At 44.7% G+C, this 13,158-nt stretch overlaps 1 long non-coding RNA gene across 1 annotated transcript in view; it reads right to left on the reverse strand.

The window, feature by feature from the left end:
* The window catches only part of LOC123287072 (uncharacterized), a 30,075-nt gene extending 24,136 nt beyond the window's left edge, over positions 1-5,939 (reverse strand). Inside the window, exon 1 of the long non-coding RNA XR_011504534.1 lies at positions 5,785-5,939. This is a non-coding gene — a long non-coding RNA (uncharacterized lncRNA). The remainder of the gene's footprint in view (positions 1-5,784) is intronic.
* Positions 5,940-13,158: the final 7,219 nt, after the last annotated feature.

Below are 13,158 nucleotides of genomic sequence, written 5' to 3' on the forward strand. Positions count from 1 at the left end.
GTGGGACTGGTGTGCTTATGAGAAGGGGAAGAGACTGCAGAGATCTCCCCACCAGCGCAGAGGAAAGGCCAATGAGGACACGGTGAGAAGGGCCCATCTGCAGCCCAGGAGAGAGGCCCCCCACCAGGCACCAACCCTGCCGCACTCTGATTTGGACTTCTATCCTCCAGCACTGTGAGAAAACGAATTTCTGTTTTTTAAGCCACGCAGTCTGTGGTATTTTGTTACGGTAGCCCAAGCAGACTCATACAAAGCCCAAGGCAGATGGAAAGCTTTTTTGGTGGGTGGGTTTTGGGGAGGGCATCCTATGGCTTCAATTAATTTAAGAATTTTTCTTGGATGAAAAATATCCAAGAAATTTGGGAAAATTTCAGATGAGATTGTGGGAACATAGCCTGTGATTGATGAGGAATCATGGAGAATGGGAAGCTATTAGAAATCTGCAGGGGCCACTCCAATCCCCTTTTAAAAGGGGGAAGAACAAATTTGACAAGACAGTGAGTATGTTGTACATATAGAATTATTAAAATTATGTTATCACTTGAGCTTGCATGAATTTCTAAAAAACCATTAAGCCCCATTATTAAAATAGGGAAATACAACAGGTAGTATTTGGAACTTATGCTATTACCCTCTCCCCCCTCAAAGCCAGAAGAATACAGACAACATGATGGTAACTTGGCTAAGATAAGCTGCTGGGTAACCCACTAGCCAATCATTGTCAAACTAGATTCAGGAGACTCGGCACTTTCATATCAACCCTAGTTTAGTCAATGTTTTTAGCAATGGCTTGATGGATGAGCTAAAGGATCCAGGTATCGGATTTGTGAAATGGCAGGAATCAGAGTAAAATATACCAGAGCTAGTTCAACCATTCACCCATTCAAAGACATTTGGGTTGTTTCTAGTTTGGAGCGGTTTTGAATAATGCTGCTATGAACATTTGTATACAGGTTTTTGCACGAACATAAGAATACAATTGCTGGGTTGTATGATAAATGCATGTTTAGTTTTGTAGGAAACTCAAACTATTTTCTGGAGTGGCTGTACCATTTTATACTGCAGTAAATGTTTCGCCTGCAGTAAACGTTTCTCCACATCCTCACTTGCATTTTGTATTATCACTATTTTTTAAAATTTTAGCTATTCTAATAGGTGTGTAGTGATATCTAGTGAGGTCAGGAGTAATATTGACGTATGATTTTTTTGAAAACAATGAAATTATCAACATTTAAAAGATCCATGTAATTCACTGAACAAATATTTTCCAAATGACCAATGCATAATGTTACAAAATCATCCCTGAGTGTTCTGTTTTTAAAATATGTCCACAAATTCTTTGATCCCCATCCTTTGATGAGATGGAAGTTAATTTCCCTCCCACTGAATGTGGACTGTGCTCAGTAAATCTAACAAGTAGAATATGGCAAAAGGGATAGCGTGTGACTTCTGAGGTTAGTTCATAAAAGACATTGTGACTTTGCCTTGCTCTCTCTTGGCTTCCTTGGTCTGGGAAAAGCTAACTGCCATGTCTTGAGGACACTCAAAGAAGCCTGTAGAGAGACCCACATGGGGAACTGAGGCCTTCTGCCAACAGCCACCCGAATGAGGCCAGAAGCAGATCCTATGTCTCTTCAGTGAAACCTTCAAATGATGCAGCCTCAGCCAGCATCGTAACTGCAACTCAGGGAGCTATAACCCACGTAAACAAAAGCTCGTTGAGGTCCTCGATAATTTTTGAGAGGGCGAAGGTGTGCTGAGGCCAAAAAGTTTGAGAACTGCAACTCTAACAGATCCAGGCATGAGAGTGTATTTACAGGAAGGCAACTAGGATTGGACTGGAAATCATGTCGTATGTAGATTAGCCAAACAATTTGAAAGTGCTCAGCCTGGAAAAGACTTGGGACCTGATGGCCGTGTTCTAAAAGGAAGAGTGTTGATTTGTTATGAGGCAAGGTAGCACAGGAGTCAACAGCAGGGCTTTGCTCATCAAACAGACCTGTGTTTGAGACCCAGATCTGGGACTAATAGCTATGTGGTTTGTGTGGTTTGAGCAATTGTCATTTTTTTCAAAAAAAATTTTTTTTTAATTGTGACAAATATATATATCAAAATTTACCATTTTAACCATTTTTGAACACAGTTCAGTGGCATTAAGTACATGCACATTGTTATGCAACCATTACCACCATCTCCAAGATTTTTTTCATCTTCCCAAACTGAACCTCTGTACCCATTAAACACTCAACTCCCCCTTCCCCCAACTCCTATTCTACTCTGTTTCTCTAAATTTGGCTACTCTTGGTACCTCATATAAATATTTGTCATTTTGTGTCTGGCTTATCTCTCTTAGCACAATGTCTTCAAGCTTCATCCAGGTTGTAGCATATGTCAGAATTTTATTCTTTTGAAGGCTGAATAATATTCCATTCCATGGATACACCACATTTTGTTTGTCCATCTGTCAGTGGACGCTGGGTTGTTTCCACCTTTTAACTAGTGTGAATAATGCTGCTGTGAATATCGATGTACAAATAACTGGCTTGAGTCGCTGCTTTCCTTTTTTGTGTGTATATGCCCAGAAGTGGAATTGCTAGATCACGTGGTAATTCTATTTTCAATTTTTTGAGGAACCTCTAAACTGTTTTCCATAGCAGCTGCAATTCCCACCAGCAGAGCACAAGGGTTCTAGTTTCTCCACACCCTTGCCAACACTTGCTATTTTTTGGATTTTTTTTAAATAATAACTATCCTAATGGGTGTTAAGCCTTTATTTTTTGAAGTTTTGAAGTTTGAATAAGTTTTCCAACTTTATTTTGAAAAAACTCAAACCTACAGAAAAGTTGTATACCCATCGCCTAGGTTCACCTGTTAACCTTTCACCGCATTTGCCTCTGTCTTCATTCTCTTCACTATTGTCCTGAATCATTTAAAGGACGCTGCAGACGTGACGCTTCTTCATGCCTGAGTACTTCGTGTGGATCGCTTAAGAAAGATGGTCTACATATTAACATTAATTCCATATATTGTCTGACAGGCAGTCCATATTAAATTCCCCCAATTGTCCTAAAAACAATTATTTTATAAAGGTTTTTTTGGTTTGCATCCAGGATCTAGTCAAGGCTTATTCATTGAATATGGCTGTTGGATAGCTTTAGTTTTTCTTAATGTAGAAAGTCCCCTGCTTAGACATTTTAGGTCTCCTTGTTTTCATCTTTAAAATAAAAATTGTATCTACTGTTTTATGAGTTTTGTATGTCATAAGGTAGGTGAGACACCACTAAAACGAAAGTTCTAGGAAGGCAGGGGTTTTTATGTTTTTTCACTGGAACCCAGCACCTGGAATTGTGTCTCGCATATAACAGGTGCTCAGTGAATATTAGAATGAATGAATGAACACAGTGCCTAACTGAAAAATGAGTGGGGGAAGGAAACTTATGCTGTGCAACATTTTCCAAGTATTTTATATCCAACATCTTACTTGCCATCTCTACTTTGGTGTCTGATGGGCATCTCAAACTTCCTTTCATACCCATCCAGTAAAAAGGTATAAAGAATCTGACCACTTTTCACGGCATCCACTGTTCCCTGCCTCATTCAAGTTAGTCTCTTAACTGGGCTCCGTGCTTCTCATCTTGTCTGGCTCTCTCTCCCTTTCAGACTAGTCTCAACAAAGCAGCCAGAGTGGTCTTTTTTAAAGAGAAGTTAAATCAGACCACTTTACTGTTTAAAATCCTATACTCCAATGGATTCTCATCTCACTTGGAGTAAGATCCAAAAGGATTATAACATCCTAAAATCTGCTCCATGTTACCTCTGTCCTCATGTCCTGTTCCTCCTCCCTTTGCATATCCCATTCTAGCCACATTGGCCTGCTTGCTAATCCTCAGACATAACCTGCCTCAGGGCCTTTGCTTTTCTTGTTCCCTCTGCTTGGAATGCTCCTCCACTAGCTAGCCACAGGTCTCCATTCCTTCAGGTCTTTGAGTAAATGTCATCTTCTTACAGAGTGTATTAGTTATCTATTGCTATGTAACAAATTACCTCAAAATTTCATGGTTTAAAACAACAGTTATCTCAGTTTCTGAGTCAGGATTTGGGAGTGGCTTAGCAGGGTGGTTTTGGCTCAAGTTCTCTCATGAGGTTCCAATCAAGATGTCAGCTGGGCTGTAAGCCAGAGGGCTGACTGGGACTGGAGGATTTGCTTCCAAGATGGCGCACTCATACGGCTGAGGCCTCGGTTTCTTGCTGGCTGCTGGCAGAAGGCTCGGTCTTTTGGAGGCAGCAGCCTCTCCAAAGGGCTACTTGAGTGTCCTTGATACATGGCAGCTGGCTTTCCCCAAAGTAACTGATCCAAGAAAGAGTAAGGCAGAAGCCACAATGTCTTTTATAACCTACGCTCAGAAGACACGCTCTGTCATGGGTGCACTATCCTGTTGGTACACAGGTCAACCCTGTTCAACCTGGGAGGGGACTGCGCAAGGACACGAGTACCAAGAGGTAGAAATCACCGAGGGCCACCTTGGAGGCTGGCTATTCGACTATTTAAAATGGTACAGCTGTCACTCCATCACTCCGTTCCTCCCTCCTAGTCTATTTTTTCCATAGAACTTATTCCTATCTGACATATGTTACTCATTTCTGTTTCTACCCTCTCAACATTAAGCTTTGTGGGAGCAGGAATTTTTACTTGCTTTATTCATTGCTGTATCCCAACCACCACAATGGCGCCTCGCACATTTGAGTAGAAGTTCAAAAATATTTCGAATATACGAATGGCATGACTGTGTGGTTCAAAGGTTAAAACTTGGGGCTTTGGGTTGGAAATTACATGGAATCTGGTTTAACTAAAAAAGTCTTTACTTGCTAGCCAAGAAGGGACTAGGTTCTTTGGCAGGACACAGACTTCTCATTACCTGAGTCGTTGATACAAGGGCTGGGGGAGCTCATGGTAGGTTTGACATAGAGGGGCATGAGACGGTTGGTTGGATTAGTTAATTTTTATGGACCTTTCTGTATCTTTTATTATCCTATACTTTAAAAAAAAATTTTTTTTCTCTTTATGAAGGTAATACACATGTATTTTAAAAATCCAAACAATGCCAAAGGTAGAAAAAAGAAAGCAGAAATCACTCACAGTACAAGATAACCACCATCTACGTTATTCCTGGCACTTTTTATCACACGTATACATGCAAATACAGGTATGTGAGGAAACGCCTTTACACATACATACTTGTGAAATGAAAAGCAGGATGCAACACAGTAATATATAGTCAAGCTTTGCCAGTGAATGTAGGTATATTTACTTTTTAAAACAGTTCCTTTTATAAAAATGACTCGTGCTCATTTTAAAACCAAAAGGCATTTTAAAAGTTCAAAGAAGAAAGTGGTAAAAACCCGACAAGCAGTGAGAACCACTATAGAAATGTTGGTACCTACCCTTCCAGACATCCGTCATAAACAACAAACCCAGAAAAACGGAAGAGCCTGTGTGTTGTGTTTAGGTTTAGAAACTGTCAGAAGCACCTTTTAAGCTACTTTGGGAGGAAAACAAGTGCGTAACGTCGCTTATCTTGAACACCAGGAGTTACGCGGTGCTTTGGGCGGCTCTGGAAAAACACGAGCGCATAAGAAAACAGGAGAGCCCGAGAACACCAGCTCCGAACCTGCCGCGGCTTCACCAACACCCAGGGCAGCGCGGCCGGCGCCCCGACCCCGCGCAGGGCCGAGCTCACCCGGGCTGCGCTCCACCGCCCACCCCCGGCCCCCCTTGAGAGTCACCTGCTCCCGGTAGGCGTGCCTTTCAGGGCCCCTCGGAGAGCCCGGGGTACCAGGACCGCGCCTCGCTGTAGCCCCACGTGTCTCTGAAAAGACCTGCTGCTCAGCTCTTCAGCGTCGTCTCCGTCCCGCTGCGCGGTGCTCGGCCTCCCGGCCCCGCCTTGGAAGCGGCATCCGCCGTGGACCAGGCGCAGCAGCGGCGGCCCCTCCCTCCCGCCGCCCTGCTCCCGGGGTCGCGCTGCCCGCTGCCAGCTGCCTTGGGAGGTACGAGAACTCCGCCTTCGCGAAAGAACGAAAACAAAGGCCCCAATTATTTTGCTAATTGTTGTTCCATGTCTTAACGTTTCCGGTTCCAGATGAACCAAAAATTGTTGAGGTACCATGAGAAAATCCGTTGTTTTAATAATCTATTAAGAGCTCATATTCAGACAACACCATGCGTGACTTGCTCTTCCTGTGGAGACTGCAGGGGGCCGTGTGGCTGGCTCTGCCACCATCTTACACGGCACGGTCCATTTACACACTCACCGTCCTGCTTGCCACAGGCGGCTCACCCGCATGACATTCTGTACGCGGCACACACGTGTGCAAACAGCCTGGCCACAGGGCAGCTCTTCCATGCGTGAGATGCAGAAAATAGTCAGGAAGGGCTCCCCAGCTCCTCAGGATCTGCAGTTTTCTGTTTTTGTTTGCTCTTATAAAAACATCACGCACAATTGAGACAGCTGCTAGGCCCAGCTATCACACAATATGTCACACTAATAAAAACCATCAACACGCAGGCATTATTTTACCTAAACACAAGGTAAACCCAACTTAATCCTAAGGCACATCTTGCTTCCAGTATTTTGTTTTAAAAATACTATTAGGTGTCCATACCAGTTTTAATATAAAGGTATTTCAACTTAAATATTAGCTCTGACGAGCAGGTATTGTTTTATGCAAAGCTTCTAAATCACGATAAAAGCTATGAAACAGCAACAACCTAGCAGTCTTTTCCCATTAGCTTTAAATTGTATGATATTACTCTGAAATATTTCATATGGAATAAGTCGACTTTTTCCTTATACACTTTTCCTAATGTTTATGGTGTACCTATTATCACGTGTTCTCCCTGAAATAAAGTGCCTTCTTCTTCACCTGCCCAAACCCTGAGCATCTTCAGCCTCTGCAGCCTCCAAGTAGCCCCTTTGTTTGACCCTGGTGGTCTTCAGAGCAGGGGTTAGGCCAGTAAACCCCTGCAGCCCTTCTTAGCTCTATTGCAATACCATGTTCCTTAGATGTTTGCGTGTGATGTATCTGTGTTAGGATGCACTTTCTGGAGCCAGAGTAATGAATACTTTATATGTCCATGCTCTCCAAAGAACTTAAGAAAATGCTAATGCAAAGTAGGAGCTTTAGAAATATGTGTTGATTAAATAATTCACAGCAAAAAAAAAAAAGTTCATATTCAGGTTTGACTTTCCCAACTAAATACATAGTGGTCCCCACATGTTTGTCTGTGAACAGGTGACAATCTGGTTGCAAATGATCACTTGAAGGGGTTTACTAAAAATACACATTCCCAACCCAGGGGGCAAGAATAGTACCTGAGAATCTGAATTTTAAGAAACAGCATAACTAACCCTGAAATGCAATAAAAAAACTTCTTCGCTAGTTGCTAACCCAATATCGATTTCCACCTTCTTCCTTACTAAAAACTCCAGTTTTCTACATGGCATAATACAGGCAGCTACACACTACATTTCTGACTCCCTCGCAGCTAGGGTGGCTATAGACATAATTTTACCAACAGGATGCAAGCAGAGGTTATTGGATGGGAGCTTCTGGGGAAGCTCTTAAAAGAGGATCAAACTCAGCCAGCAAGAATGTTTTGCCTTTCACCTTCCCCCTTCTTCCTCCCTGGGGCTGTGCACCCCACATTGGAAGTAAGCATCCACCTTGCAGCTATCAGGTGATGAGGATGAAATCCACATACTGAGGCTGGATGACTAAACGGAGAGAAAGAAGGAATGTGGATCGCTGAAGCATCATGGGACCTCAGTACCAGGCCTGGGTGATTTACTTCCAGACTTTTTGTTCCTCGAGAAAAATTAAAGCTCTATTTGGCTAAGCCATTATAAGTTGGGTTTTCTGTCACTTGCAGCCGAATGCAATACTAACTGATATAATAGCTAAACAATCAAAACATGGAATAAGAAATGAGAGGGCTCTGTGCAGAACGTCTGTAAGAACAGTGTGGAGTCCATTACACAATCTGTGTGATTAACAAAAACCTGGAAGAGCCGAAAAATATGAACACATAGTCTCATCTGTCAACAACAAAAAAGGCAATAGAAAACTCCAGAAAAACAAACAAAAAACTATATAATGAAGTCAACTTTAGCTGAAACAAACAAAAATATGCCATGATTTTTGAGCAAATGGTGGAGAATTTTGACCTTGAGATTTGGGATGTTCTTTTTTAAGTGGTCACAAGCTTAGTGATCAAAGATTACATTTACTTTTCTATAGAACCAATCATTTCACACGGTTCTATAGTGAATATTCATAATATTATTTAAAATAATCATAGTATCTTTAACACTACTACTTTTCAAATTTTAGGAATAATCCACGGACAAGGCATTGAATTTATATTTATAGAATATAAATGCCCTAAACCTTGACAGTGTAAGTTTGGAGTAGGGGGAGGATGCAGAGAAGGGGGTTGGCTTAGGCACCCTCATCTCCCCATCTTACACAGTGTAGAGTCACTAGAAACATCCTACCACTGATGGATCAAAAATGGAGGTCTATGGGCCAGCCCAGTGGCACAGCGCTTAAGTTCGCACGTTCTGCTTCTTGGCGGCCCAGGGTTCACTGGTTCGGATCCTGGGTGTGGACATGGCACCGCTTGGCAAAAGCCATGCTGTGGTAGGCGTCCCACGTATAAAGTAGAGAAAGATGGGCACAGATGTTAGCTCAGGGCCAGTCTTCCCCAGCAAAAAGAGGAGGATTGGCAATAGTTAGCTCAGGGCTAATCTTCCTCAAAAAAAAAAAAGGAGGTCTAGGTATATTACATAAAGTTATGCAAATAAATACAGAAGAACTAAAAATAATATAAGTATTTTGAGAAGTATGGGGGGATGTGAGAGGCAGATCATCTTATTTTTCATAACAGAGAGTAACACATACTCCCTGAAGCTGATAGAGCAAGATAAGTATCCGAGAGCTATGGTGTTATCACCAGAGCTAACAAGAGAAATGGGTAACAGAGGCTTCCTCCTGTTGTGGCCTTGAGGATTGCTGGGGAGCAGGGAGAAGAGAGATTTTTTTCACTTGATATCTTTCTGTACTATTGGAATTATTTTAACCCCCTTTCTGCATTCCTTTCATAACTACAATGTTTCTGTTTATTTTTTAAACTCTTTTGATTCTGACAACCAACTTGTTTGCAGAGCCATTGAAATAGAGAATCTTAGGAAACGTGTTCGAGCTTAAATACTCCTGTGAGCTTTGACTCCAGCAGAGTCACAGGCGGGGTAAGCAAGTGCCTACTGGTCCTTCTGTGGGTTTCCATGTAAAAACAGGTTTTCAGAAAATTTTTGCACAAATTATCTTCCAAAAAAGCTAAATACCGTTAAAAGAACAATGTTTTGAGATTGTTTAATGAATCACTTAAAAAATGCAACTTTTAATTCCCAATAAATGTGAATTTCAAATATTAAACATTTGGATTATTCCAATTTATATAAAGAACTTTTCTTCTCTCTGAAAATCAAATCAAGAGCAGAGCAAAGTGTGGCAGCAATGAAAACCAAAACAGAGGAACAGCTTTACATCCTTTCTTCAATTTAACGTTTAAAGAAACAGCAGAGGGGGCTGGCCCCATGGCCAAGTGGTTAAGTTCGCGCGCTCCGCTGCAGGCTGCCGAGTGTTTCGTTGGTTTGAATCCTGGGCACGGACATGGTACTGCTCATCAAACCACGCTGAGGCAGCGTCCCGCGTGCCACAACTAGAAGGACCCACAACAAAGAATATAATACAACTATGCACCGAGGGGCCTTGGGGAGAAAAAGGAAAAAATAAATAAATAAATAAAATCTTAAAAAAAAAAAAAGAAACAGCAGAAACATGAACTATTACATAAATAACTGAACTGAGGAAGGAAGCATCTACCAGAGTAACAAAGGAAATCCACAGAAAGAATCCCCTGATAGAAGTGATTATCAGGCCAGAGCGGTGGTACAGTACAAAGAAAACTCCCGCCTAATTCTGATTCTGTGTGTCATTTATGGTGATCCGCAATCTGCTATTAGGCACTTGACAAACTGGAGTCCTGGTAATATGTGGAAACTCAAAGTTCTGGATATGACTGTTGATCCATTTCTAAGGACTATTTCCAGAGTGTTGATGTTTACCAATGAAAAGATAATTTTTTAAATGTGGGATATGAGCATGGGGCAAATAATCCACTTGTCTTTAATGCTGAACTATACAGAAAAAAATTAGCTTACAACTGAAAGAGATGGATCGCGGAGAGGCAAAGACTTGGTTTACCCAAGTTAATTCCAGATCCTCTGGATTCTGCACGGCCTGCAGTGGCTTCACAGGTGCTCAGCATTTGCTGGGCCACAACCACTGTGGAGGTCACAGTGTTCCAGGGCCTCCACAAAGCGCTGCACCACTGCCTGGCCTGCTCGGGGCAAATATTCCTGTGGGGTTCACGTCCAAAATATGCTCTTCCATGGAGAACACAGGTTCCCTTGGGAGCCTCCTCAATCTCCAAACTATCCTGTTCTCAGTTGATGGCCTAGCCTTGTTCGGGCATGGGGATGGTGAGAGGAGGAAGTGTCCAGGCTGACTCCAGCTTCTTGATTTGGGCAAGTGGATGGGCAGAGGTGCCATTTACTGGACTAGGGGACCCTCGGAGAGGACCCTGGTGGGGGAGATCAGGAGTGTTATTTTAGAGGTGTGGATTTCCAGGTGCTTTGAGACATCTAAGTGGAGATGAGAAGTACACCATTGGATGTGAGGGCCAAGAGACAGACAGGGAGACAGACAATACAGCCCCTACTCTCATGGATCTTATAGCACAACGGGGTAGATTTTAAGCAATAATTACAAAAATAAATATCACCCAAGTTTCATGAGAATGAGGGAGTGATCAAGAGGTACTGAATGCTTCTCAGAAATAATAAAATGACTGAAAAAGCTGCAGGAATATAGTGACATGGAGGTCCCTGGGGACCCTGATCAGCACGATGGGGCAGAAGCCAGACTGGAGTGGGTTCAGGATGAGGAAGTGGAGGCAGAGTGTCACAACTCTCAGGAGAGGTTGCTGTGAAGGGGAGGAAGGGAGAGAGCTGGAGATGGATGCCTGGTTCGGGGAGGTTGTGTTTGCAGTTCAGTACTCATTTTGCTTTTAAGGAGGAAGAGATGGCAGGCTGAGGAGAGTGGAGGCTTGGCAACACCCCTGCAGAGAACAAGAGAACAGCCAGGCGGGACTGAGGACCATCGGCATTCCTACCAGCATCCACTGCCCGGCTGTGGCTCCTCCAGCCACAGGCATGGAGAAAGCAGCATTGGGTTCATCCCAGTTTGGGACTCTGCCAGACAAGTGTGACAAGGACAGAGGAGCAAGGATGTTAAGGGTACTGGCAAAAATAGTACTGGAATAGAGGAAAATGGAATTGCAGTTGGATGAGGAGGGAAAGGCAGAAAGGAGAGGGTGATAGATGGGGCAGACACGGGACAGAGGATTGAGGGTCCCAGAGATGGTGAAGAAAGGTCACAGGGGAGCAGCTGGAGGGATGGCAGGGGGTGGGACGGGTCATCCACAAGGATGCTGACAGCTGATGGCAAGATGTGGGGGGAAGGATCCTGTAAGCCTGGTTAGTAGATGACAGACACAAGGACAGGCAGGGCCAAATCGCAGGAGCCTTAAAGGAATGGGTTTTATATTTCATTTCTTTTCTCTTCTGTTTTTCCTTTCCTTTCTTTTCTTTCTTTCTTTTTTACCAGAAAAGGGAGAGGAATGCCCTCGTCTTCCTGTCCATAAACCTCCCAGCCTCCTCCTTCCCTGTGGTTTCAGAAGAGAGGGATCCCTCTGCGTACTGTGGGAGTCAGAATTGGTCACCCCAAAATGTGTCTCTTTGGCTTATTTTTAACTACAAAAAAACTGAAATAAACTTTGACCGCCCCCCCCCCCCACCAGCTTCTCCAGATCAGTTACTACCTATTTGCTGGCTACCACCCACCCCTTTCTCACTTCCAACCGGCTGCAGTGTGGCTATGCCCCACGCTGCCTGTCCTACCCCCACCCTCCACGCCCCAGGCACGGTCTTCCAGAGGAAGCACCAGTGTCTTCCCCGCGCTAAAAATGGAGGACACCTCAGTGCTCTCTCCTCAGCTGACTTTTCAGCAGGCTTTGTCAAGGCCGACTGCACCCCTTTCCTGAAACAGTGTCTTCACTCCGCTCCAGACACAACCCCCTCCCCCGGGGTTCTGTCTACTCCTCAGGCAGGCTCCGTCGGTTCTCCTTTACCGATCCCTCTTCCTGGTCTCTAAAGGTTGGTTTTGCTTTGCTTTTTTCGCTTTATGCCCCTGTCTTTGGCGATCCCATCCAATTCCATGGCTTCAAATACCACCTATGTGCCACTAACCCCCGATTTGTACCTCCAGTCTTGTCACTCTCCTGATGAGCGTCAGACCTGTATATCCATCTGTCTAGATCTCATTTCTCCCTGGATTCACATGTCCAAAACGCAACTCTTGATCTTCCCGCTTCCCTGCCAAACTTCTCAAGCCTCTGCATCCTGCAGAATGGTGCCCAAATCCATCCGGTTGTTGAGAATGGACACCTAGGGCCATCCGTGATGCCCTCTTCCTCCTGTCTCTCTCTCCTGTCCTTTGAATGAGGAGCTTCTCCCGCCCGCTTCAAATCTCAAAGCCATTCAAAAAAGGCTTTCTGACCCGCGGTCTAAACTGGGTTCCCGTGTCACACGGTCACGGCATCCCGGCGCTGACCGCGGTGCTCATCTCCCTCACTGAGTTCCCAGCGGCGGGCTCAACGAACCCTCCCGAGAGAAAGGATGAGCCTTCCCTGAGCCCAGGCAGCCCTGTCCGCGCGCGCCAACCCCCCGGGACGGATTGGGGCCCGGCCCCGCACACGCCGGGAAGGCGCGGCTGGGATTGGCGGCGCCGCACGGGCTTCCGGGTCACGCCACCGCCCGCCGCCCGCCGACCCGTGGGTCGCCCCGGGACCCGCCCTCCGGGAAAGAGGAGGAGACTCTCGCGCCGGGCGGGGCGCGGGCTCGATGTGTGGGTCCCACCGCGGCCGGCCGGCCGGCGTCGCCCATTTAAGCGCGGAGGGCGCGGGTCACGTGCCGGCGG

The sequence above is a fragment of the Equus asinus genome, chromosome 7, assembly GCF_041296235.1.
Source record: "Equus asinus isolate D_3611 breed Donkey chromosome 7, EquAss-T2T_v2, whole genome shotgun sequence".
Classification (NCBI taxonomy): domain Eukaryota; kingdom Metazoa; phylum Chordata; class Mammalia; order Perissodactyla; family Equidae; genus Equus; species Equus asinus.